This window comes from Prionailurus viverrinus, chromosome B4 (assembly GCF_022837055.1).
Source record: "Prionailurus viverrinus isolate Anna chromosome B4, UM_Priviv_1.0, whole genome shotgun sequence".
NCBI classification, from domain to species: domain Eukaryota; kingdom Metazoa; phylum Chordata; class Mammalia; order Carnivora; family Felidae; genus Prionailurus; species Prionailurus viverrinus.
In genome coordinates this window covers 86,543,532-86,570,723 of record NC_062567.1, presented here as the reverse complement: position 1 = coordinate 86,570,723, position 27,192 = coordinate 86,543,532, and the positions used below count along the sequence as shown (strand labels likewise).

Genomic DNA, 27,192 nt, shown 5'->3' with positions numbered 1-27,192 from the left:
CTCATTCAGGAATCTCAGTAAGCCTTTTTAAGATTTGGTAATTTTAGCACATCTTGCTGTGCTAAGAGAAAATAAATCAATCGTCTTAGGCTGTCAACTAGGGTTCCCCCCCCCCCCCCCCCGCCTTTAAGCTGCTTTGGTGCCAAATAAAAAGAAAGAAAAGTGGCTGAGAGTACAGATCTCAAGAGAACTACACAAATATTCTCAGGGGTTCCTTCTTCAGCCCCATTCTTAGATTTTCTCTTGCTTCTTTCAGGGTTTAAAATCAAGAGAGAAGGAGGACTGTATTTAAACAGTTAAAAACCTCATCCTCTTTTTGCTGGGAGTAACAGTTATTTCGTATCATCAGTAATTTCCCCTTCAAAACAGGACACTAGTAGCATTTTCAATAAGGAAAATGTGAAGGGACAGAACCTAGGGTATGGTTTTGAGAAAATAAAATATGCTCTAAAATCTGGAGGAGAATTTGTTTGGTTACCTCTTTACTTTAGACAAGGTGGAGACAAATGAGGAAAAGATCACAAAAAAAGATCATATACAAGTACTACCATAAGACATGTCTTATTAGAAAGGGAAAACCTTTGGGTTCCTTACACCATACCAGAGCCACAATGTAGCACAATGTTAGAGTAGGTCACTTCCCAGTACATGTGGTATGGCTTTATTCACGTGACCTCACTAGATGTGATCTAACATTACATGGCACTGATGAATTTAAAAGAATTTTAAATAAATGAATAAAATAGTCCTATACATTTTGGTCCACTGCTCAGAACATATCAAAGAAGCCAGTGATGCACTGTGCCCCATACCATATCAATCCTTGCAATGGGACCACAGGTGGCTATAGGATGTAGCTGTCACTGGAGGTACCAAAGAATCATTAGGGCTGGAACCAGTGAAAGTATCACATTAAAGACTGATTTCTAGAGAAAGTTTGAGTCTTATTTCTGTAGGAGGGATTACAGCTTCCTACCCACCTGCAGATGCTTTAAAGACAATCTTTCAGAACCCCTTCTATTAGTTTTTTTTTATATTAGTATTGATCTGGATCCTTTTTTTTTTTTTTTTTTTTTGAGATTTAAGCTCCATTTTAATTTAGTTCATCAAGCTCCTATTTTGTGTTAGGCAGGGTCTAACTGGAGTTAGGAGGATTTCTAAGACACAACTCATTCCAGTAGGAAATACAGATCCTAAGTTGATAGTATGAACACACTATGCTCTCTGCTATAATGGAGAAACGCACCAGGAAGCTATGGAAAGAGGAGCTGACCCAGACGATGGAAGAGCCTACAAGACATAATGCCCTGAAGGATACGTACATTACAAGGTATACAGCTATACCCACTAAGAAAGTGGGAGGACAACACATAGAATGGAGAAATATTTGCAAATTATGTATCTAAGAAGGAACCTGTATCTAGAATAAAGAACTCTTACAAGTCGTTCATAAAAACACAAATAATCCAATTTTTAAAATGGGCAAAGCATCTCAACAGACATTTTCTCCACAGATGATCTACAAATGGCCAGCACCAGATGAAAAGTGGTTCAACATCATCAGCTGTCAAGAAGAGGCAAACACCACTTCATACCTGCTTGGATAGTTGTAATAAAAAAGACAGATAATAAGTGTTGACAAGGATGTGGAGAAAACAGAACCCTCATTCACTGCTGGGAGGAATGCAAAACAGCACAGCTACTTTGGAAAACAATCTGGCAGGTCCTCCTAAGGTTAAACACAGAGTTAACTAACACATGTAGCAAACCCACTCCTACCTAGGTACATACCCAAGAAAAAATGGGAACACAAAAACTTATATACAAATGTTTATAATAGCTGAAAAGTGGAACAGCCTACATGTCCATCAGCTGTTGAACAGATGAACAAAATGTGGTCTAGGTATAGAAGGTTACTCAGCCATACAAAGGAATGGAGTAGCGATTCACGCTACAACATAGATGAGCCTTGAAAATACAACCTTAGTGAATGAAACTAGTCATGAAGGGAAACTGCATTATGACATGTCCAGAACAGAGTAATGCATAGAGAGCAGATGAGTTGTTACTACGGCTGGAGGAGTTGGGAGAAACGGGAGGGGATTGCTAAGGGGTATGCGGGTTTCTTTTTGGGACGATGAAAATGTTCTAAAAGTGACTGTGGTGATGGTTACAAAGCCGTGAACGTACTGAAAAACAGTGAATTGTACACATATAGTGGGTAAGTTAAATGATGGGTGATTTATAGCTGTTATATAAAAAAAAGACAGGGACGCCTGGGTGGGCTGAGTCAGTTGAGTATCCAAGTCTTGATTTCGGCTCGGGTCATGATCCCAGGGTTGTGGGACTGAGCCCCCTGACAGGCTCTGTGATGAGTGTGGAGCCTGCTTAAGATTCTTTTTCTCTCCCACTCTCCCTCTCCCTACTTCTCTCCCCCTCTCCCTGCCCCCTTTTTACTCCTCTCCCTCTCCCTCCCTCTCTCTCTCCTTCTCTCTCCCTCTCCCCCTCCCTCCCTTCCTTCTTCCCCCTCTCCCTCTCCCTCCCTCTCTCCCCGGCTCATGCTCTTGCTGTATCTCAAAATAAATAAATAAACTTAAAAGAGAAAGATAAACCATTGCATCACAATTTCATGAAATTTCAGTTGCCGAGACATTTCTAAGAATGATGATAATAGTAATAGCAACAAAATAAATCCTCGTATTTCCATGTCTAGTACTTTCTGGTAGTTAATCAAATCTGACAACATAAGGGCAACCACTTTAAAATGATGTTTTCATGGTGGCTCTTGCTTCAGTATTTTTACCTCATCTTCTATAAGCCAGAACAGTAAATGAATTAACTGGCTAGGATCACTGGTACCTTATTAATTGCTGTAATTTCTAATGGTATAGAAAAGATTTACCTAACAACATTAGGAGGGACTTATTACCATGACTCCCCAACAACTGCATGAAACACTGCAATCTTTTTTAGGCAGAAAAATGCCACCTCTGAGGAGGCTCTAAGCAGTCATTATTTAAATCTGGGTCAGGACCTCCTAAATAATAATAATGGCCATTTTCACAAGGCTAACGTTTGCTGTGTTTTAAAAAACGACTCTTATTTCATTTCTGTCCTGCCAGAGCATTACCACAGAAGGAGCCAACATTAATAATCCAACAACAAGACACAGAAAAGTGTGCTTTCAAACTACTCAATTAATTTGTAAAAAGAATTGAAATAGTTCCTCTAAGCTATAAAAATACGCTAATACTAAAGAAAATGGAATTGACTAGGAAAGGAGGAAACAGAGGCATTTCTTCCTATTGCTCTGCTAAAAAGGAAGTCCTAATTCTTAAAATAAATTTGTGTGAGACCACAGGCTGATGCATATTTCGTGGAAAGACTGAGTCTATGAGACTGGCTTGCTTCTCTGGTATGTTACTAAATGACTAGGGTTAGTGCACAGAATTGATGGATGGGGTGTAACACTCATAATCGTCCAGCAACATTTCTAAGTTATCACAAACCATCTCAATTTTTTCAGTCTTGTTTGCTCAGATTTTCCTTATGATAATAAGGCTGTTAGGCTTTATCAGTACCTTCACCCAATGGATATAAGGTATTTCCCCCAAATGATACGGGAGAGCGGTTGGAACGTCTCAGAGAACTCAATGGGACTCTGACAGGTTCCGTCGATTGCTTACGGGCTCGCTGTTCATGTGAGTATCCATACAACCTTGCAGCTGCTGATTAAACACCAGCTGCAAACTTGGGTGAAATATGTTGTTTAGTTAGAAATTTGGAGCAAAAAAGAAAAACCCACAAAAGTAAACAAAGGTCACTTCTCCATTTCACCAGAAACCTGAATCCAAGACCTATGCTTCTCTTACGCTTTGCAAGGAAATTAGGTGACAGCCACACGGACCCAGACTGGAGTTACGGCATTATCAATCACAAGTCATTGGACGTGGGGCAAGTCACTTAACCTCTCAAATTTCACCTTGTGAAACAACAGTCCCACCTCCAGAGACCGGTGAGGATTAAGCGGGAAGATGGGAATGCCAGGCACACCACCGCCTGCAAACCACCACGAAACAGGTGAAGATGCTATGACTCGCATCAGCAGGCCCTCGTTACGGTCACTGACTATTCCCGTGGGCAAGGCTCCTTCAGGGGCTACAAGTAACAGACTGAAAGTCAGGAGCCCCCTCCTGTGAGAAGACAGGCAATGCACATGGTGAGAGCTGCTGACCTTTAGGGCCTTAACGTATGAATGTCAAGGAGTAAGGGGAGGTGTGCACAAGTTTCCGAGGTTGGGCAAAGGGGTGGGCCCTGAGGAGGTGATCCCGAGGTTGACTTGGCAGCTTGTTGACATGGGCAGAGGGAAGGGTCCTCCGGGCCCAAGGACTAGCACACGTACACGCAGGGCCTCTCTGCTGCGGCAACCCAACCCAGGATGGCTGGGGGGGTCCAGTTAGGTTCCTAGGGCAGTCCCGTGGCTTACTTACAAGAAGTAAGAAGAACCTTACTTACAAGAAGTAAGATTTTATATATCTTAATAGCCAGTTTCCCAAACTGGTTGCAAGACAAGAACCACTCGGGGTGCTTACTAAAAATACCATGTCCAGTCCCCTGAGCTCAGCTGGCTATTTTTATCTTGTTGGTCTGGCAGGACCTGGAATGGAGGGGACTTTAATTATGTGCCCAGGTGAATCTTTCCAGTGGGCAACTCCAGGAGACACAAGCGAAGAAGAACTCAACAATTCTGAACAAGGAAGATACATAATCAGACGTGCATTCCAGAAAAACCACACAAATAACTACATAAGAGAAACGCTAAGCATCCTACACTTCACGAAATAAGAGCTGGCTTTGTAAACCGTATGGTTCCCTGTCTGAACTATGAATTTCTGGGCAAAACGAACCGACAACAATAAAAACACTCACAAGGTTGAATGGTATCCACGTTCTCCCCTAAGCCTATTATTTTAATCGGTTATGAATCCCTCATTTCTGTCATCTGGTGTGGAACTAATGAGAATTTCCATTTAATCTGTTATCAGAAAGGAGAAGCTGATTTTCAAACACATTGTAGAGAACCTTTTGAGCTATGCTGCCTGAGAGGTAGCCATTAGTCACACTAAGCCGTTCCAATGTGGCTAGCCCAAACTGAGATGTGCTGTAAGTGTAAAATAGAGGCAAGATTTTTTTTTTCTTTTTTTCAGAGACAGCTTGCACGTGTGTGTGTGTTAGAGGGGGAGGGGCAGAGGGAGAGAGAAAAGTCCCAAGCAGGCTCCACGCTCAATGTGGAGCCCAACCCAGGGCTTGATCCCACGACCCTGGGATCATGACCTGAGCCAAAATCAAGAGTCAGACATTCAACCAACTGAGCCTCCCAGGAATCCCGGATTTCAAAATCTCAGTATGAAAAAAGAAAGAATGTAAAACGTCTCACTGATAACTACGAATGTTGAAGTTTAAAAATTTAGACATTGGGTTACAGAAAAGACATTATTAAAATTAACTTCACCTGTTCATGTTTCTTTCCACTTTTTAAAATGACTATTAAAAAATCTAAAATTAAAAATATGGTTCAGGGCACCTGGATAGCTCAGTCGGTTAAGCGTCCGTCTTCGGCTCAGGTCACGATCTCGTGGTTTGTGGGTTCAAGCCCTGTGTTGGGCTCTGTGCTGACAGCTCAGAGCCTAGAGCCTGCTTCATATTCTGTGTTTCCTTCTCTCTCTGTCCCCCGCTCATGCTCTGTCTTTTCTCTCAAAAATAAACATTAAAAAAATTTTTAAAGAAATACTGTTCATGTATATGACCATATACTGGTATATACTGGCCATATATGGCCAAAGCTCCTGTAGGATATGAGTAAATTAGCAACCAAGTTTCTCATAAGTAGAATCTGAAACGTGGAGGTCTCAGCAGAAAAGGCTTTTGAAGAATTATCAGGCTTGATGAGAAGACAAAACTTAAGCATAAGGCAAATATAGGATAGAATACAGAGTAGCAAGACACTAGTTGCAGTGAGAAGTGTGACCTTGGAGGAGTAACTATCTCTTGGAACTCACCTTTCCTCAACTGCAAAATGGTTACTAATTATAGATGTTATATCCCCCCTTTCAAAGACGATGAAAGGCTTTAAAGAGAAAAGACTTTCTCATCTTGTAAAACACTGTATCGTATCATAAAATATGTAATGAAAAATAAAAAAAGTTCTAGATTTGATCATGCTGACTACACAGGGCTAAAGGACTTTCAGAAAAGGAAAGCTCATGGACTAACGGGTTATCATCAGTGATCCCTTTAGAGGGCAGGCACTGGCCTGCACTGCCTTTAAAGAATATGCAGAATTTGGAAGGCTGTGCAAATTGGGGGGATGGAAACACAGTTCCTTGAACTAAAAATGTTATTTGTGATATCGTGGCCCAGAAGAGTTAGGTTCTAGGGAAGGAGGTTTAGGGTGGCTGGACCAAACCTAGTCTTTTTCTACTTCCTATTTTTATTTACTTATTACATTTATTTATTTTTGAGAGACAGAGAGAGACAGAGCATGAGCAGAGGAGGGGCAGAGAGAGGAGGGGACACAGAATAGGAAGCAGGCTCCAGGCTCTGAGCTGGCTGTTTAGCCAGACACGGGGCTCAAACTTGTGAACTGTGAGATCATGACCAGAGCCGAAGTTGGACGCTCAACTGACTGAGCCACCCAGGTGCCTCAACTTATTTTTTTTTAAGTTTATTTAGTTTGAGAGAGAGCATGAGCATGAGCAGGAAAGGGGCAGAGAGGGAGAGAGAGAAGGAAAATCTCAAGCAGGTTCTGCATTGTCGGGGGGAGCCCAAAGCGGGGCTTGAATTCATGAACTGTAAGATCATGATCTGAGCTGAAATCAAGAGTCAGATGCTTAACTGACTACACTATCCAGGCGCCCCTTTTTCCTACTTTTAAATTAGGATATCACCAACAATTTAAGCAAATTAAATAGCACAGACATATATGACATCAGGTTGCTTCCATTCTAAGCTGAAAACCATGGCCTGATCCTAGAACTCTAGAGATGGTTAGAATAATTTGAGGGGAGTAGAATTATGATAAAACCTTTTGGAATAAAACAAGGTAAGAAACTCCTCTCAGTACAGTTATGCCTCATTGTTTTGCACATAAAAGTAAAGTCAATTTCACAACATTTCTGACACTTAAAGAGAGGCCATATCTACATTCTTAAGTTTTCATCACAACATCTCCATTTGAAAGGACATTAATGTCAGTATCATTTTAGAATAAAAGCTTAGTACAAAAGCATCCATTTTCGTAGCTTTTGAAAGCTAAACATTGTATTTTGGCCTAGATAACATCTTCAGGTGAAGTATGGAAAACAAATTTGCACCTTTTCTTCCCCCCAGATGAAAGCCAGCTAGCCAGGATAAAAGGCAGTAAATTAAGGTGATCAATTATTGCTGTTTAATACACTGCAAGAAACACCAGTTTAAGGAAGTACAGATCTAAATGATTCACTATCGTGCCTGTATTTGGGATGCAGAAGAGGTAAGATTTAATTAACTTCTCCATAATTAAGCAAGGACATTTCAGCCAGTATTAGATTGATTTTTACTACCAGAAAAAGACCATGTGTGGAAAACACTGGTCTGTAGAAAGCACAAGGATTTACATTTTGGAATGGCCTGTGTTGGTGATCTTTCAAAGGTTCAAGGCATTTTCTAAACGTTGACTTTCTTCCCTGATATAATTCAACATGAAGCCTCATGGAGTAAATAGAAAAGCCTACACATTTTTGTGGAGTAACTTTTAAGAATGAAAAACATTTAAAGTAGTTTAATCTTTTGTACTGAATCACTTGCAAATTGAGGCTTTTTCTTTTCTTTTTTCAAGATTTTAAAGTAATCTCTACACTCAACGTGGGGCTCGAACTCACAACCCCAAGATGAGGTTGCATGCTCTGAGCCAGTCAGGCGTACCAAATTGAGGCTTTTTCAAATTAAGGCTCTTCTCTTTATTGCAGTAATTACAATTTTAAAGTGCACAGTTTAACCTCTCAAGCAATTTACTATTTACATGGTAAATATGAGAGAATACTGAATTCCTACTAAATTCCTGATTCTGTGAAAGGTACTTGATACAGTTTGGCTCATTTAATCCTGACAACAATCCTATTATTTAGTGACTCCACTACATAGATGTGGATATCAAAGCAGAGAGAGGTTATTTTGTCCAAAGTCTACAATTATTAAGTACTAAAGCTTGAATTCCAGCATGCTACAAAATGATAACGTTCAACAATTACACATAGTATATAATCAAACAAAGCAAGCCCAAGTGATCCAGACCTGGCCTTCTAGATAATCTGAAAGAATGTATATAGATAATGTATATAACTTAATGTAGCAAATAAAGTTTAACTGCCAAGTATCTAGCATCGTTTAGAAAAGCAATGATTACATTTCCATACTTACTTAAATCAAGAAAACCAAAAGAACTTCCTCTTCCCCACAAAATTCGAATATTTTATAAAAACTAGCTAAGTGACTAACTCCCTAGTATTTTCTGAATGTTGTGGCTTTATGGGAAATTATGTATTTAGGTCAACTATTGCTGTTTTTTAATTGTTTTTAAGTTGTAAATTGTTAGAAATTGGTACTATGTTAAAATTATTGTAAAGCTTTGAACTATACAGATTATAAATCCCTTTAATACAAATATCATGTCTCTAAATTTCCATACAACACACAATAGATGCTCAATAACCATCTCTGATATACGTTTGCTTCAGTAAAGATAACAAGGGATCAGAGGGCTTAGTTATGTACATATGGACCCAGGACCCACATTTTGCTAAATCATAAAATGGTTTTCCATTTCCCTCTCCCCACAACCCACAGTCCCATCACTACCCCTTCTTTCTTTGCTCCATGTGGTGCTTCTGGCATCCAGCCCTACAAGGTCTTTCCCATTAACCATGTTCTATTTGGTCAACGGTGGAAAAAGACTCCCGTTAAATCCACGGACTGTCGTGTTCTACACATCTCATCTCTCAATTAAAGATATTTTCTACGTCTACTTCTACTACAGACAATACCTTAGTCTAGGAAAATGACAAAGGAAACCCTAATCATTTCACTTCGTTATCTTTAGGTCTCTATTAGAGACTTTGAATGGATCGCTATTGGCAAATTTCCATCTTACTTTGATTTAACTACAGTTCAGTAAGTGAGAGCTCCAATAACGTCTGGCTCCAAAGTGAACTGCAACTCTGGTTCAGGAGCTGATACAAAAGAAAGCAGAACGTGGTCAAGTACTTATGCTTCCTCAACATTCATTTTCCATTTACTGACAGTCACAGTTCTGGAATATGGAATCAATGCCTTTGAGGGTTTAGGCTACAAAATCCTTAAAAGAGATATTAAAATACGTACATTCATATCTATTTATATTTATCTTTCAAGATTTTTCAGGCCTAAGCAAATACTGAACATCAGCTTGTTAAAACGTCAGAAACATTAATTTTCTTCATTATTTTATCTCTTCAAAGTACCAAAGAAAATGTCCAATTTGATTGACAACCTATGTATTAAAAATAACATTCTTTGATTTTATCCTCAGATTGGAGCCAAACTCTACAATAAAACAGTATTTCTAGTCCTGCACAAATATCCAACTTTTACCCACATAATCTGCAAAACTTGAATTCAACAATGTTCACCTCGACAATGTCCACTCAAACAAGTGAGGAAAGAAACGCTTTTAACTACTCATCTGACAAACCAAGCGTGTGCCAGGTGCTGAGCTCTGGGGAAACTAAGATAAACCAAACTGCTTTGTGCCCTCAGGGCCTCTCAGGCTAGCTCCAAGTCTACAGACATGAAAACAAGCACCTGTTATTTTTATAACGATCATCATTTACAATGCAGCGCACTAAGTCCTATAACGGAAGCACGAGAAAAATGCTGTGAAAACACACAGGAAGGAACAACAAAGTGCCCAGGGAAATCGGGGAGAGCTCTGAGGGGACACCAGAGTTAGCAGATAAACAGGCAAGTGCTGAGCTGGGAGCAGCGAAGGGAAGAGTATTATGGACAAAAGCACAGGCACAAGACTACCTGGAGAGTCCAGGGCATTACACGGATTGCAGTCTGTTCCATTTTGCGGGGGGATAAGGTAAGCAGGGGCTGGGCCAGTTAGTTATTAGGGGAATTTTAAAGGAAACACTCTAAAAAGGTAAGGGACGCTTTTTTTTTTTTATTCAGTTCCTATTCACTTACTATAGCGAATGTTTCAATTTGTTGAATAAGTTAGAAACAAATGCTGATTAATCACTTTTAGAAAAGATAGCTGTAGGACGATGTTCTAACTGATGAAATTACTGGAAAATGACATCTCCTGCCAAATTACTGACAACAGATTTCTTAAAATTATTTTATGCTAATTTAGACAAGGGAGAACAGTGTTGACTATATTCAATAGACTACTGATACGGAATGGAAGGATTTATAAATACCATATATGATCAGAGTTGCCTTCTACTTCACCTTTTTAAAAGTTTATTATATTTTGAGAGACAGTGTATGTGAATGTGTGCACCCAAGCATCAGCAGGGGAGGGGCAGAAAAAGAGGGAAAGAGAGGATCCCAAACAGGCTCCATGCCTGGGGCCTGATGTGGGGCTCAAACTCATGAACTGCGAGATCATGACCTGAGCCCAAATCAAGAGTCAGATGCTGAACCGACTGAGCCACCCAGGTGCCCCATTTCTACTGCACTTTAATTAGATATAACTTTCAAATTAAAGTAGCTTAAAATGACAAATTATTCAAAATACCTATCTTCTACCTTTCTTACCTCTTACCTCTACCTTTTCTTACCCTTTTATAATTTACCTTGAAAAGGTACACTTTTTAAAAGATACTGTATCATTTCATCTTCACACTAAAAAGCAGTTCAGAAATACTAATGTAAAAATCCTAGCATCTTCTAACCTTATACCTCTTTATAAGATCTCAAATACAATATTAGCTTTATGACCTCTGCCATGTCCACTTTTTTCAAAAAAAATTTTTTTAAATTTTTTTCTTAACGTTTATTTATTTTTGAGACAGAGAGAGACGGAGCATGAATGGGGGAGGGGCAGAGAGAGAGGGAGACACAGAATCGGAAGCAGGCTCCAGGCTCTGAGCCATCAGCCCAGAACCCGACGTGGGGCTCGAACTCACGGACCACGAGACTGTGACCTGAGCTGAAGTCGGACGCTTAACCGACTGAGCCACCCAGGCGCCCCTCAAAATTTTTTAATGATTATTTATCTCTGTGAGAGAGAGAGAGAGAGAGCGCGCGCGAGCGCACGCACAAGTGGGGGAAGGGCAGAGAGGGAGGGAGACATAGAATCTGAAGCAGGCTCCAGGCTCCAAGCTGTCAGCACAGAGCCCGACGCAGGGCTCGAACCCACAAACTGTGAGATCATGACCAGAGCCGAAGTCGGTCGCTCAACCGACTGAGCCACCCAGGCACCCTGCCATGTCCACTCTTTTACATAGCTACTCTTATCTGGAAGACACTGATTTTTAAATATGATCAGATAGATGAATAGGCCAGTGCACTGTTGTGAAATGCCGTCCTTCCTCCAAATCCTCAGCACCAGTGAGCTTCTCTCCACCTCTTCCCCGATGTTATGCATCCACAATCTAGACATTGCCTTTTACTTGAACCTTTGCTCCCCAGGTCTCTACCCACACTGTGCACTTCCTCTGTTAAATCTGACTCTGTTAAATAGCACTGTCGTGGGGTTGCTAACAGCAGTGACTCTCTCTTTGGCCCTGCATCTTGTTCATGTTTGCTAGATGACTTTCCTTGGAAGTACGTGTTCCAGGACCCTTGGAGATTACCATACGCACTTTAGAAATGTTCACCAGGGCCAGGATGGGAGGAGGCATGTTTTGGCCTCCCGAGAATCTGTGAGAGAGAACATAGTCTTTCCCCTTCCGGTTGCACAGGTGGTAGTGCTACAAGATCTAATTATAGGTTAGCTGTCAATTAGGTGTATACAAACGCTCGAGGTGCATGTGAACGCTCTGGTCTCACTACGGTGCCTTTCCAGATGACCCCTTCCTTGCTCTCTAAACTGTGCGGACTAAGGTCCAGACTTTGCAGAGAATCACGGTGCAGCTGGACTGTTGTCTGCCCGATCCTCCATCAGTAAGTTACCCTGAATAAAACTCTGTGTCAACTATGTGGAGTGGCCTGCTTCGTTTTCTTATCTCTAAGTGCCTTCTCAGTTTGGGGGATACTATACCGTCCCTCCTCCACTTTCTAATACCTGTGTCTTATGTAAGATGCAGAAGTCATCAAAAGATGAAGGTGAAAAACGATGAGCTGATAGACTGAGTTTGGAAAAGAGGGAAGGTTGGAGCAGGAGAAGGATAAAGGGAAACAGCTTAAGGAGAAAAGAATTGAGAAGAGGGAGAGAAATAAGACAGGAAAAATGAGGGGTATTTGAGGAAAGAGGGCAGGTGGAAAAATGAAATAAATGTGAAGGCACCTGGCTGGCTTGGTCAGTTAAGCGTTCGACTCTTGATTTCAGCTCAGGTCATGATCTGGAGGTTTATGAGATTGAGCCCTGCATGGGGTGTTGGGCTCCAGCTGATGGCCTGGAACCTACTTGGGATTCTCTCTCTCTCCCTCTCTCTGCCCCTCCCCGGTACATACACTCTCTCTCAAAATAAATTTTTAAAAAAATGTGAAGTGACAAAGGTGTTCAGGAAGTCACTGAACCAGTCTTGGGCACCGGAGGGCCCTTAGATTTCTGAAGAGTACATCTGCTTCTAACAAATCCCAGATATCAGACTACCAGGCTGCAGTCTTAGGCCAGCATGAGAATAAAATCTCAAGGTCAAGCATAACTTCTTTTTCGTATTAAAACCAAAGTGTAGGGGCCCCTGGGTGGCTAAGTCGGTTAAGTGTCCAACTCTTGATTTTGGCTTAGGTCATGATCTCATGGTTCATGAGATCAAGCTCCAAGTTAGGCTCTGTGCTGACAGCATGGAGCCTAGTTGGGATTCTCTGTCTCTGTCTCTCTCTCTCTCTCCCTCTCTCCGTTCCTCCCCTCCTCTTGCTCCCTCTCTCTCAAAATAAATGTGTTTTTTTTTCTTTTTTTAAAGTGTAAGTTGGTCAGAGTCATAAGATCTTCCCCTTTTAAACCTTTAGAAACCTAGGTGAAAGCAAAGTTGGTCATGAATGGTCATGAACGTGGAAGTTCACGTGTGATGGAACTTCAAGTTCCGTGGGTGAGCATGTGACTAATCCATGCTCTTGGATTAGTACCCTAATACTAATTGTAGCTCTGAGACCAAGCAGTAGAAGTTCTTTGTATTCACTCTATTGTCATGGTTCAATTATGAAGCTCCTGGAGCATTTTAATTATCTCGCACCTCAGGGGTAGAGTGGAAAGGCCACTAAAAGCAGGTAGAATCTCTCAGAATTCTTGTACCATCTTCCTTCTCAGTAAAAATGAGACCACTTCAATAAAACCAAGAGCTTTCCACATTGACCCACAGCACATTTTCCCCCTTCCTTTTAAGTTTAGATGTTTCTGGTGAGAACTCACACTACTTCACAGGCACAGCTGATGTTCTCTTGCCTGCCGGCATTCAGAAAGCCGTCTGAATGGATGGCACTGAGCCTTCTGCCATCCACTGGATTGTTCCCCAGTGCAGGTGCCAAGGAGTCCTGAGTTCGGGCAAGTGACAGACCACAGGACACTCCAGGCTCCGTCTCCTAGTCAGGGCTCTCCTGAATGCCAGCAGCGCGGCACAGGATGAATACACTTTTTCTTCTTCACTCTGGTTATAGGGTTGACTAGCTGGGATCATCCCAAAGGCAGAGCACTCTGCCCAAATCCAATGAAACACTTTGCATTGTTCAGCAGTCCCTTCCTGAGACTGAAATAAATAATAGCTACTTAGAGTCTTGAGATGTGCATGGGAGCATTAACAGAGGAAGGGTCAAAAACTCAAATGCCCTCAGAGGCAGGATAAGGCCCATAAATGAGTGAAGTGACAGGGTGTAAAATACCAGGGGAAGGTAATGACTGTGCTGAGTGGGAACACACGCCTCATCTAGCCACCAAGCTCCAGGTAACAGTTGCCACATAGGAAGCTTGATGCAGTTATGCCAAATCTGATTTTGTGTTTTTGAGATAAGCCTGAAATCTGGATTTTTGGGCAAAATATCCAAATTTTTCAGTATCAGCAACTAATTAAATTAAAACAGTGTACAGGCCAAGCAAAACCCATCTCTGTGCCAGATTTTGCCTCCAGACTACCACTGTGTGCTCTCTGACGGACAGAAATTCTAAGCTTTTTGGACAAGATTATACCCTCAACTGTCATAAATATAACAGAAACAAAATGCAGATTAATGACAATTTGAGGGACCTCAGAAATGAGGCAGCAATGTAAACGGTGTGTGGAAAATCAATCAAAACAAGGTGACGCTAATATTATTTCCCAGCTTTTAAGTGAATTTATTTGTAACCTGGATGCCAATGGCTTGACTTACTCTACAACTCACGCTAGTTTTCTGGGAATTGAAAATACTAGAACAGTTTCTCCTTCTCACCATTCTCTCCTGGGGCTCAGCCTAAAACTGGAAGATGATCTGAAGTCCAATCTTATTGGAACTCTTTCTCAAGAACGGTTCTTGCTGACTCAAGAAATCTGAGAAAAGCACTTCTCCCAGTGCTGGTACAAATTCCATTAGCCATCACTGCTATCAAAGGCTTTCCTGAATAATCTGTGTTACCATTTACTTTTTGTGTCTCTCTTCTTTGGACACATTAGAGAAATAAAACAATCACAGAATCGCAAATTTACAATAAGCCTTAGGAATCATTTAGTCCTGGGGCACCTGGGTGGCTTAGTTGGTTAAGTGTCCAACTTCAGCTCAGGTCATGATCTCACGGTTTGTGGGTTCGAGCCCCGCATCCGACTCTGTGCTGACAGCTCAGAGCCTGGAGCGTGCTTCAGCTTCTGTGTCTCCCTCTCTCTGCCCCTCCCCAGCTCATGCTTTGCCTTTCAAAAATAAAGAAACATTTAAAAAAAAAAATCGTTTAGCCCTATCTGGTGTCTGGTGATCAAATTCTCCCAAGTTCATGCCTGCCTGGAATTCACTGTCTCCCCAGAGCAGCCCATGCTACTATCTGGCAACTCTAACCCTTAGAGAAGTCTCCTTGAACTAAAACAAGAACTCATCCATTGGTTGCACAAATATGTATCAAAATGCCAATGATATGACTCACACTAGCTGCTTTTATATAAAGATGAATAAGCTGGGACATCCCTCCCCCTCTGCAAAGAATTCACAAAAATACTTTTCAAATTAAATTTCAAACTTCCAAAAGGGTACTCTGTACAAGTGCACTCAAGAGACAAAATAAAGCCAACCAATCAGAAAGTCTAGAATGTAATAAGACAAGTCATGAGAAGTGAATACAGAATACCTAAAAGAAAAGGTTTAAAGGTTAATAAGGAAATAGGTATGACTACTCAGATATGAAACTTCCTTCAAAATTAACCTAACATCTTTTCCTAATCACTCTGGGAACAAAAGGCTAAATAGAAGACTGTTACCACATTCATTGTCCACTATAAGAAAATTTACTCACCCATAACCTCCCATACTTGGGAGCACTACAAAAGCAGGTTTCCGTATCACTACTTCCCTTTTTGATACCTGTACCCTTTTTCTGCTATGCTGTCCCTTAAGCCTAATTCAGGAAAAAGATATTCAATCAATTCCATCTCCATTCCCCATCCACTCCTGACCTGTCCAGTTAAGAGAAGCTTAAGAAGAATTCACTATATGGTAGGTTAAGGTTTTTGCATGACACCTTACAGCTGAGAAGACTGGGTCCAATGAGAACTTAGTCATAAATTTTATAGAAAGCTTTGTTTTCTCAGCTGAGTGTAAGGGAAAATTTCCTCTGTTAGTATAAGTGAAATTTTCTTTCCTTTCAAGTTCTGAGTCCTGACCTTGGGTAATTTACATAAACTTAAACCTCCACTGGAACCAATCTCATTTAATTGTTATGAGGATTAAATTAGATAATACACGTAAAGAACTCAAATAGAGCCTCACACAGATAATTCCCAACAAATGGTACCTATTGTTATTAGTATCATTTTTACATCTACTGGTCCTAAAACATGTTGACATATTTCTTAAGAATCGGTATTTTGGAGACATCTGGGTGGCTCAGTCAGTTAAGTGTCTGACTCTTGATTTGGGCTTTGGGCTCAGGTCATGATCTCTCTCAGTTTGTGTGATTGAGCCCGGCGCTGGGCTCTGCACCGACAACACGGAGTCTGCTTGGGATTCTCTCTCTCCTTCTCTCTCTCTCTGCCCCTCCCGTGCACTCTCTCAAAATAAATAAACTTAAAAAAAGGCACTCTTATTTTTTCCCTCATTCATGCAAACATATTCATTTTAGAAAATCAGAGTAGAAGGAAGAGGGGGAATCGCCCATCTTGGGGAACCACACCTGTTAATATGGTACAATTATTTTTTGTGTTTTTTAAGTATGAATAGTTCTTTTAATTTAAAAAAGAATAATTTGCTACAAAAGCAGACATACATGCTGTAAAATGTTAGAAAATGTAACTTAAAAAACCCACTTGATTTTCTATCATGAGATTAATTTTGATAACATTTTGCTGTATATTCTAAATATTTTTCTAATACGGAAAGCTTTAGGTTATATCCATTTTGACCTTTCAACCTTTAATGGTTTATTCAATGCCTGTACACAGGTAGATTTTCCAGAGCATCAACAACCACCGTCACTGGTCCCTTCCTAAGGGCCACACTCTATCAGATTACCAACAATCCTTACAACAGTCCTGCCAAATACATTCCAATATCCCTGTTTTGCAGATAAGAAAACTAAGACCCATAGAGATTAGGTGGTCAGCCCAAGGCCTCAAAGCATTAAGTGACAGAGCTAGGTTTCAATCCATCTTTGTCAGACTTCAAAGCCTGTAAGTTCTCCCCTAGCCCCAGCCTAAAGGGAAGGACAGCTAGATTCTCTATGGGAAAATAGTTAAAGGAACACAAAAAATCCTGATCCTTATTTGGGGAGCAAAGTAGTATGACTCTCATTTTACAAAAAGACAACAGTGACTCAAAGTGACACAGTGAAGTCGGACAGAGCAGGACTTTAAATACCAGTTAGATGAGGACACCATCATTTCAATACAAGATAACTCTCTTCTATGTGATGTTTAAATTTAGAGTTTGCTCGGATTTTGCATAAAATAAACATCCTCTCGAGCCACCCACAAGTACTCACTGGTGAGCTGTTCCTGGGGTATAATTCAAGGAGGGAAAACCCAAAATTAATTAGGGAGTTACACAGTGTTAACGTATACCACAACAAAACTTACCCCTGAGGTTTCAAAGTCCTGCTTATCAGGCTCCTGGGAAGGACAAACGGGTATTTAGAGACCTGTTTGAGACTCCCAGCTCTGTCACTAAATACCTGTATGACCTCGGGCAAGTTACTGACTCTCTTCTGGGCTCAATGACTCCGTCATGAAAACAGGTAGAATACATACCCACCCCCTCTCCATGGACACACTGCTGCCAGAAGGATAAAGGTTATGAATGATAAAGGATTTAGAAAATTCACATTTTCCATTACTGTATAAGATCTCTAATAAAAGTAATGACAACTGCAATAATAACGTATTACTATAGCTACATTTTGGCTGAGTGCAAATTATGTCAGGTTTTGCTGGTTTTTAAAATTTTAATGTTTACTTTTGAGAGAGAGAGAGACAGAGCGTGAACAAGGGAGGGGCAAAGACACAGGAAGACAAAGAATCTGAAGCAGGCTCCAGGCTCCAAGCTGTCAGCACAGAGGTCGATGTGAGGCTCGAACCCACAAACTGCAAGATCATGAGCTGAGCTGAAGTCAGACGCTTCACGGACTGGGCCACCCAGGCTCCTCTGTTTTGTTTAAATGTTCTCTTATTTTTGAGAGGCAGAGAAATAGGGAAAAAATGAGCGTGCGTGCAGGAGGGGAAGAGAGAGAGGGAGACAGAGAATCCAAAGTGGGCTTTGCACTCTCGCCACTGAGCCTGACTCAGGACTCAAACTCAGCAACCATGAGATCATGACCTTGAACTGAAGTCAGATGCTTAGGTGACTGAGCCACCCAGGTGCCCCAGGCATTGTTCTCTTTTATATGAATTAACTCATTCAATTTTCGTGTTATCATTACCTCAATTTTACAGATGATTAAACTGACAAAAACAGGTTAAGAACTTGCCCATGGTCACTTGGCTAGTAGGTGGAGCTAGGTTCTGAATCCAGGAAACCTGACTTGAGCCCATGCTTTTAACTACGTGACAGGGAGGTTCCTAAAAATCCTGTACTACTTCTCCCACCTCCAACAGCTTCTGTGCCACACTCCTTCCAAGGGAAAAACATTGGAATATATTCTACTTTTGCTGTTTCTAATTATACGATTTTCTTTACAAAACCAATTAAAAAAGAAAATAATTTTGAAGCTATTCTGACAAATCTGTTGATTAAAAAAAACAATGGTTTTGTCTATTTCGGCAATGTTATCTTCAGTCATATCAGGTAACTTCATAAGAAAATAATTTAAGGGTTTACAATTCTTTCAAAGATGGTTCTCAACCTAAAATGAAGAAAACTATGCAATGGAGATAAAATTCTAAAGTATATAACAGTCATATTTCAGAATCTACTGAACAGTACATTATCTGTTGATTCCTCCCTCTTAACTAGTGGTTCCTGTGGGGTTAAATATTATATGACATAGACATTAGTCCGTGGCTGACGGTCCCCCACCCCAGCATTCTTACACATCCGAATGATAAACCCTTGTCTTCGGTGTAGACAGGAAACCTCAGAAAATAAGCAAGTGGGAATAGAATATGAGCCACAAATGCAGGCTCTGTATGTGATTTTAAATTTATAAAATCTATAAATCTATATTAAAGAGAAGCAGATGAAATTAATTTAAAATATATTTTATTAAGTCATAATATTAAAATATTGTAGCTTCTGGGGTGAGCACTGGGTGTTGTATGGAAACCAATCTGACAATAAATTATATTTAATATAAAATAAATAAAATATTATAGTTTCAATGTGTAATCAATATAAAAACATTGAGATATTTGGCAATTTTTTGTATTAAGTCTTCAAAATCTGGTGTGTATTCACCCTTACAGCACATTGCAACTTGGACCAGCCACTTTTCAGGTGCTGAACAGCCACATATGGCTAGTAGCTGCCTGACCAGGCTGCACAGTTCTATGTAGTGGGGTTTCCTTTGTTTTTTTGGTTTTTTTTTTTAAGTTTATTTATTCATTTGAGAGAGGGCAGGGAGGGGCATAGAGAGAGGGTGAGAAAGAATCCCAAGCAGGTTCCAGGGTTAGCACATAGGGCATGATGTGAGGCTTGATGGAGCTCATGACCAAACAGATCATGACCTGAGCTGAAACCAAGAGTCAGATGCCTGACTCAGCTACCCAGGTGCAGCTAAAGAGTGGTTTTGGGAGTACAATGGGGATTAGACAATCAGCCAGTTTCCTACTCTCAAACAGCAAAGCATAGGTCAAGGAGAAAAGTTACAACAGGTTGGTAATTCCGCACCGTTTTGAAAAAGCACACAGTGTTTTAGTGTAAAGGTCCTCTTCAACCAGCACTTGAATAACAGCTCCGATTGTAAATGTGTGTGTGTGTGTGTGTGTGTGTGTGTGTGTGTCTGTGTACAGAGACACACAATGTTCAATACCTAAACAATGATCAGTAAGATAATACAATCTTGGCCAGTATGGACACCCAGTGTTACCATACAAAGGGAAGCATGGGAGACAACGTGGCAAGTGCACTGCTGGGGCACATGGGGTTCTGAACGACAGTGATTAAAACTGAACACCATATCAACTAATTTCCCCCTTTCCTTTCTTCTCATCTCCCCTGTCTGTCTTCACTGAAGTTTATCCTCAGATGTCACTACTCCTGAAAGGTTTTATCCAAGTATCTAAAATATACCCACCAGGGACGCTTGGGTGGCTCAGTCGGTTAAGCGTCCGACTTTGACTCAGGTTATGATCTCATGGTTCCTGAGTTCAAGCCCCACGCCTGGCTCTGTGCTGACAGCTTGGAGTCTGGAGCCTGCTTCCAATTCTGTGTCTCCCTCTCTCTCAAAAAATAAAAAAATTAAAAATTTTAAATATACCCACCAGCTCCTAGCCCCCACCAATGTATCCCATTACTATAGGTATTTTTCTTCATAGCACTCATTATTCCCTGATATTAGAGTATACAATTATTGGCTCTTTCTTCCCCTAAAATGGAAGCTCCATGAGGACAAGAAAGTTGTTTTATTCATTGTGACATCCCAGTATTCACACAAAACAGGGCATTAGGTTTTCAACAAACTTGTTTATTCAACAATGCTATGCACCTACCATCCATTCTGACAGGTGCAAAGAAGACACCCTTAGACTCGGGCAGTGGCGCCCCTGTGCCGGTAAGAAGTCCTGGGGGCAAGGCAATGCCTTCACACAAATCCTGCTCCACATGCAGATATGCTCTAAATTCCCTATCCAATACAGCCTGAACCTGCTTCCTGGGCCTGCCCAGTGTCTGCTCCAGATCCACCCAAGGGCTTTTGCAGTGAGAAACAGAATTGAGGGGTGAGAACAGATGGGATTATACCTAAGTACGTAGGCACAATTCTTGTCCTAAGCAGCTCTGTCCAACAGGATGCGCTGCACCTATGAAAAGGTTCTAGACCTACACTGTCCAGTGTAGTAGCCCCTGGCCACATGTGGCTAATTAGCACTTAGAATGTGGTGTGACTGAGGAACTGAAATGCTTACTTTTTCTCATTTTAAAGTTAAATTTAAATAGCCACCATATTGGCAAGCACAAGTCTAGTGGAAAAGAAAGTCAATGATTAAAGAACAGGTTTGTACTAGTTTCCTATCGCTGCTGTAACAAATTACCACAAACTCAATGATTTAAAACAATACAAATTTATTCTGTTAAAGTTCAGAGGGAGGTCAGAGGTCCAAAAAAAATCTTTAGGGGCTAATATCACAGTGTCAAGAGGGCTAGTTCCTTTTGGAGGCTCTAGGGGAGACTCTGTTCACTGCCTCCTCCAGTTTCTACATCCTGCCTACATTCCTTGGCCCTGGACTGTAAGCATACTCCAATAGCTGCTTCTATTGTTACACGACCATCTTCTCTCGTTATCCCTCCTGATTCCCTCTTAGAAGGACCCTTATGATTGCAATGACCCCATCTGAACAACTGAGGATAACCTTCCCATTTCAAGATCCTTAACTTAATCACATCTGCAAAGTCCTTATCACATGGGGTAACATTCACATGTTCTGGAAATAAAGTTATCTTTGACAGATTATTCAGCCTACCACGGGTTACTGAGTGATACAGGAGATAAGGAGACCAAAATAAAGAGCCATAGGAGTACTTTTATTAGGAAAGTGACTGAAAAGATCACTCTGATAGCAGAATAATTGGAGGAAAGTCATGGTGGGGCAGGGAGACCAATGAAGCTACTTAATGAAAGGCTAGAGTACAGGTGAGATGAGAAGATGCCTAAAACTAGTCAGTGGAGGTGGGCAAAGAGAAGAAAATACGAGGCTGAGAAGTAGTAAGAAAATAGAATCCACACAAGTTCCAGAAGGGAACCTTGGCTGGTGGGAAGGACAAGGGAGAATCTGAATGTTTAATCTCTCAGAATTCCAGGTGGTGATTTTAGAGTATTTGTGTCATTGTCCTGTCTATCAATGTTACCTTAAATGATTCTACTAGTGAACCAAAACACAAGGGTATTTTTCACAATATGAAGTGTTATAAAAAGTTGGTGCATCATGCAGACACCATGTAGAATTTTCAACAGCTGTTCAAAGATGCGGATGCATAACATTGGTCAGTCTGGCCTCTAGGTGTTTTTTTTTTTTTTTTTTTTTTTTTGGTCATTTCAGCTTAGCGCCAAGGCATATACATTAGGGCTCAGAATTTTTTTTTTTTTTTTAAAGGTATAGTGTAGGGAGCTTGCAAGTTTCAAAACCAAAAGATAAATCTGGTGGATTCTTCTCAATGTAGTATGGTAATTAAAGCCTGTATGTCAGGGGTTTGATATCTCAAAGACCTGTGTTCAAATACTACCTCATCCATAATACTAGCTTTGCGACATTTGAGGAACTTACTTAGCTCTCTGAACACCAGCTTCATCATCTTCACGGGAGAGAAAATAATGCAGATTATAGGGTTGCTACAAAGGTTAAATGATATCCTACTTCATGTCCAGTACAATGTAGGTGATCAATAAAGGCAATTATTGTTGACTGAAAGTCTTGTTTGGAAGAATCATAATCAGAAAAACATACTGTTTATTTATTATTAATAAATCTAATAAGGTCTCCAAACAGATTTTTTTTTTAAAAAAACCCACACAAATATAATTTCAAACATGGAAAGAAGCACATCAGCCAATCTTCGGAGAATAACTGTGGATAATCTAATCACATGGATTTGAATCTTCAGGACACATACTAGATGAACTGAATTTCCTCAGCTTCTATCCCAGCTTTAGAGGATCCATCAGGCTTCACTACCGTTTTTTTTTGTTTTGTTTTTTAATTTTTTTTTCAACGTTTATTTATTTTTGGGACAGAGAGAGACAGAGCATGAACGGGGGAGGGGCAGAGAGAGAGGGAGACACAGAATCGGAAACAGGCTCCAGGCTCTGAGCCATCAGCCCAGAGCCTGACGCGGGGCTCAAACTCCCGGACCCCGAGATCGTGACCTGGCTGAAGTCGGACGCTTAACCGACTGCGCCACCCAGGTGTCCCTTCACTACCGTTTTAAGGAACAGAGTAAAATACTCCCAGCTTAACCAACTATCCTGGTACCAGTACTGAACTCGAAAAAATTAAAGAAAAAAATTTTTTTAAAGATTAAATATACAGGTGTCCTCAATTTATGGACAAGCTCTGTCCCTGAAGGAATATGTACGTTATTAGATTTTGGTAATCAGAATTTATTTTCCCAATGACAATTTCAGAAACTTGTTTTGCTAGAAAAATGCAGTAACTTTTTATTTTTTAGGAAGTGGCCATAGGATTAGGATGGATGGTATTTGGCATTTTGGCAGGGGTGAAATTAAACAGATTCTCCATATTAAATTTTGGATCTTGCTAAGGTCATGTTTTGATTGAAGTGGCAAAGTAATCCCCATCGTCTGGTAATGAAAAATACATCCCGTCCTGTAAATGACAGAGTGCAAGATAGACTGTGTAAAGTACAACACACAGTATTACCTTCCTGGGGCAAGACATTTCATATACATTCAAGAGAGCAATTACCCACCTTCAATAAATGCTTTAGATAAATGGGACAGCTTCGTGAACAGACATACCATTAATCTGACACAGAGTGAAAAAGAAGGCTAGGGAGGGGAAACTGGAGATTCAACACAAGAAATCACTAAAAACAAGCATTCTGTTGATAAGGGCTGTAGTAAGGTGTGGTAGATGATTTTTAGGACAGGATTCAAATTCACAGTTGTTGGGTTTTTTGGTTTTTTTTTTTTTTTTTAAGAAGACACCACAGAAAGCAGGTAGACAACTGAAGATACAGACTGCCCAAGTAACACAATTTGTCCAACCAGCATCCTATCTGCAAACCCTAATTACCAAAGGACAGCAAATTAAACACTAATCTTCGCTGTCTACAAACAATATTTTTAAATGATATCCTGTGGACTCTACTTCACCTTATTAAACACTCCGTGAGGTTGCTCATAAAGTCAAGTCATTCAACAAGGACAATCAATCATAGTTAATGGTCACTATAAAAACTGGCCTTGCATGCTTACTAGACAACTTCGTAATTAGGAGTAAGTGGAGGCCGCATGCTCTCCTGTGGGAGGAGAGCCCTAATTCCTAAGTCTTCCGAGGAGTGATGAGGATTAGACCAATGCATGGCTGAAAACAGCTGAGCCTCTCTGCATGTGTGGGAGGGGGCACAGCACTGATGACTAGACAAGCTTAGCTTTTTGGGTGTCTTCAAAGCTTCTGAGAAGGAATCCAAGGGCCATAATACCACTGAGTGCCAAGGTGTTTTACCTGCCACTCACCTTATCCCCTACCAAGCGTGTTCTGAACCCATTTGGTGATATTTTGGGAAAACTCACTGCCTGCATTGTCCCGGCACAAGTTTTGAGCCAGAAAAGGAGCTAGGCTCAAAACACTTCAAACAGATCCTTGGAGACTGCTCTTCATTCCTCTGGTGGCGGCATTCCCTTTGCCCACTTGGGGGTTCACAATGGCCACAGTATTTATTAATTATCCCCAACTCAGTGCCCACTGAGTCACAGAGAATGAGATGCAGTTCCAACCAACCAAGGAACCATTTCTGGAGACTTTTTACACCATGGCTCATTCAAGATTAAATCATGCATAGGCAAAAAAAAAAAAAAAAAAAAAAAAAAGGTAAGCCTTCCAAGAAGAAAATTGATGAGAGGGAGAACACGTTAAGAAGCCGGCAGACAAAGACAGGCAGACGGGTACTACAGCCCCATCTCCATCCGCCCGTATGTTTTTCCTCACACCCATATGCTCACTCTCAGTTCCCATATGGTTTCTCTTTCTCATTACGAAACTAGAGGTGGGTGGGGGCAGGAACGAGCACACATCTACTTGGTATAAAAGTTACCAGAGACACCAAGTACCCTAGGACATCACAGACAGGCAAGCGGAGTTACAGAGAGGCCCCCGGCAGGCTGCATTACGCCCGGACTCTCGTCTCGCCTCTCCGTCTTTGCTCCAAGGTCAGGCACTAACGGATGTTCTATCACTGGCATAAGCACTGGCTCTCTGGTCCAGCTGTGGGCATTTGTTCTGGTTCATGGTGGTCTCCTGCCTGAGGCCTGAACCTAAGCAGCAGATTGAACAAATGGAGTTTGCCATGGAGCAAGAGGCCAAAAAAGGTCATCAGCGCCAACGTGCCTGATGATCAGCTCCTCACCTGGACCAGTCAGGGTAGCAGTGAGGACCCGTGACCTGTATCCTTCCAGCAAAGTGGGGCCCTGCGTTCATTATCCTCAGTGATTACACGACCTGGCAAAACACTGTGACCTCCAATGTTGACAGCAGCATTATTCATACTAGTTATAAAGGGAAAACCACCCCAATGTCTACCAACTGATGCATGGATAAAATGTTGTGTATCCAACATAATGGAATATTTGGAAGTATAAAAGGAATGAAGTACTGACATATACTACAACGTGCATGAACTCTGAAAATATCATGCGAAATGAGAGAAGCCAGTCACAAAAGGACAAATATTAAAGCTCATACCAAAAAAAAATGCTGTCCCTTATTGATCTTCAAAAGGTAAACATATTCTATCAATTGAAGGAGTGTGCCCATAACCTTGGGCCAGATGGTGGAAGCTCTCCTTATATTTTTGTTGTATCAGTAAATAATTTTTTTTAAAGACTCTAGTTTTTTAGAGAAGTTTTAGGTTCATAGGAAAACTGAGCAGAAAGTACAGTGATTTCCCATATCCTTCTATCCCCAAATAGGTGTAGCTTCCCCCTACTGTCAACATCACTCACCAGAATGATACATTTGTTATAATCCGTGAACCTAGAGTGACATATCATAAGCGTCGTAAATCTATAGTTTATAATAGCATTTGCTCAGTGCTGTACAGTCTATGGGTCTGGACAAATGAATAGTGACACGTATCCATCATTATAGAATCATGCACAGTATTTTCATTGCCCTAAAAATCCTTTTTGCTCAGCCTGTTCATTCCTTCCCCAACTCAACCTGCAACCACTCATCTTTTCACTGTCTATAGTTTTGCCTTCTCCAGAGGTCATATAGTTAGGATCGTACAATATGTAGCCTTTTCAGAATCTTCACTCAGAAATATGCACTTAAGGTTCCTCTGTGTCTTTTTATGGCTGGATAGAACTCATCTCTTTTTACTGCTGAATAATGCCCCATTGTCTGCAGGCACCGGAGTTTATTTATCCATTCACCTACTGAAGAACATCTCTGCTTCCAAGTTTTGGCAATTATGAATAGAGCTGCTATAAGCATCGTGTTTTAATTTTTTGTAATTTTCCTATTTCTCTTTCAGTGTATCTTGTGCATATGCTTCTCTACTATTAAGCACCTGATATCTTGAGTTATCCTTTTTTTTTTTTTAAATGAGTTCATGACAGTGAGAACTGGATTTTCATAGCCTTGCTTTTGACTGACACTGATGACTCCTTAAACAGTTTATGGACCTGCATCTTTAGAAGTCTGATGGAAGCTCTATCTTATATAATGGATCAGATGTTTAAGGATAATTTATATTGTGAAAAATATAAGTTATAAACATAAATTTAATAAAGTATAAAAAATAAAATAAATATAAATATGTTTTGGACCATGAAAATCAACAAACGTGACACTATAGTATATTTTTGTCATCTGAGATCTTCCCAATTGGAATACTGTCTCTGATATTCCCATTAACCTTCCTTTGGATCTCTATGGGGGCCCATAGTAAAGCCACTGTGGGTTCAAATTAATGTGCATGTGTCTCTACTCCTGCATTCTGAGCTCTACAGACAGCAACTATATCTCAATTATCCGGATGTCTTCCATATTGAGCACCGTCTCTGACAAAGCGGTAATTCAGTAAATGCTTGTTACATTGATATGGCTGTGTCACTGCTGTTCATGTAGAATGCACATTCTGTTTAAAAACTTTTTAAGTTTTTGGGGCACCTGGGTGGCTCAGTCGGTTAAGCGTCTGACTTCAGCTCAGGTCACAATCTCACGGTCCGTGAGTTCGAGCCCCGCGTCCGGCTCTGGGCTGATGGCTCAGAGCCTGGAGCCTGCTTCCGATTCTGTGTCTCCCTCTCTCTCTGCCCCTCCCCCATTCATGCTCTGTCTCTGTCTCAAAAATAAACGTTAAAAAAAATTTTTTTTAAACTTTTTAAGTTTTTAAAAAAACTGAAAAATAAGCTCTTTTAATCCACAAGTAAATCATGGAATCTTGACTGACCAAACCTAATAAACAAAGACCTTTGATTTCATTTTATTATTTCCTGGACTTCACTTT

The 27,192-nt window shown here is 40.7% G+C and overlaps 1 protein-coding gene across 3 annotated transcripts in view; it reads right to left on the bottom strand.

The window, feature by feature from the left end:
- SRGAP1 (SLIT-ROBO Rho GTPase activating protein 1) overlaps nucleotides 1-27,192 on the bottom strand; it is a 284,852-nt gene that overhangs the window by 146,653 nt on the left and 111,007 nt on the right. The window contains exon 1 of one of the 3 annotated variants that reach the window (XM_047865067.1): nucleotides 12,533-12,589. The exons of the other annotated variants lie outside the window; for them this stretch is intronic. The gene's annotated coding sequence lies outside the window, so the exon portion shown is untranslated. Of the gene's footprint in view, nucleotides 1-12,532; nucleotides 12,590-27,192 lie in introns of those variants that run through there. 3 annotated transcript variants of the gene reach the window in all.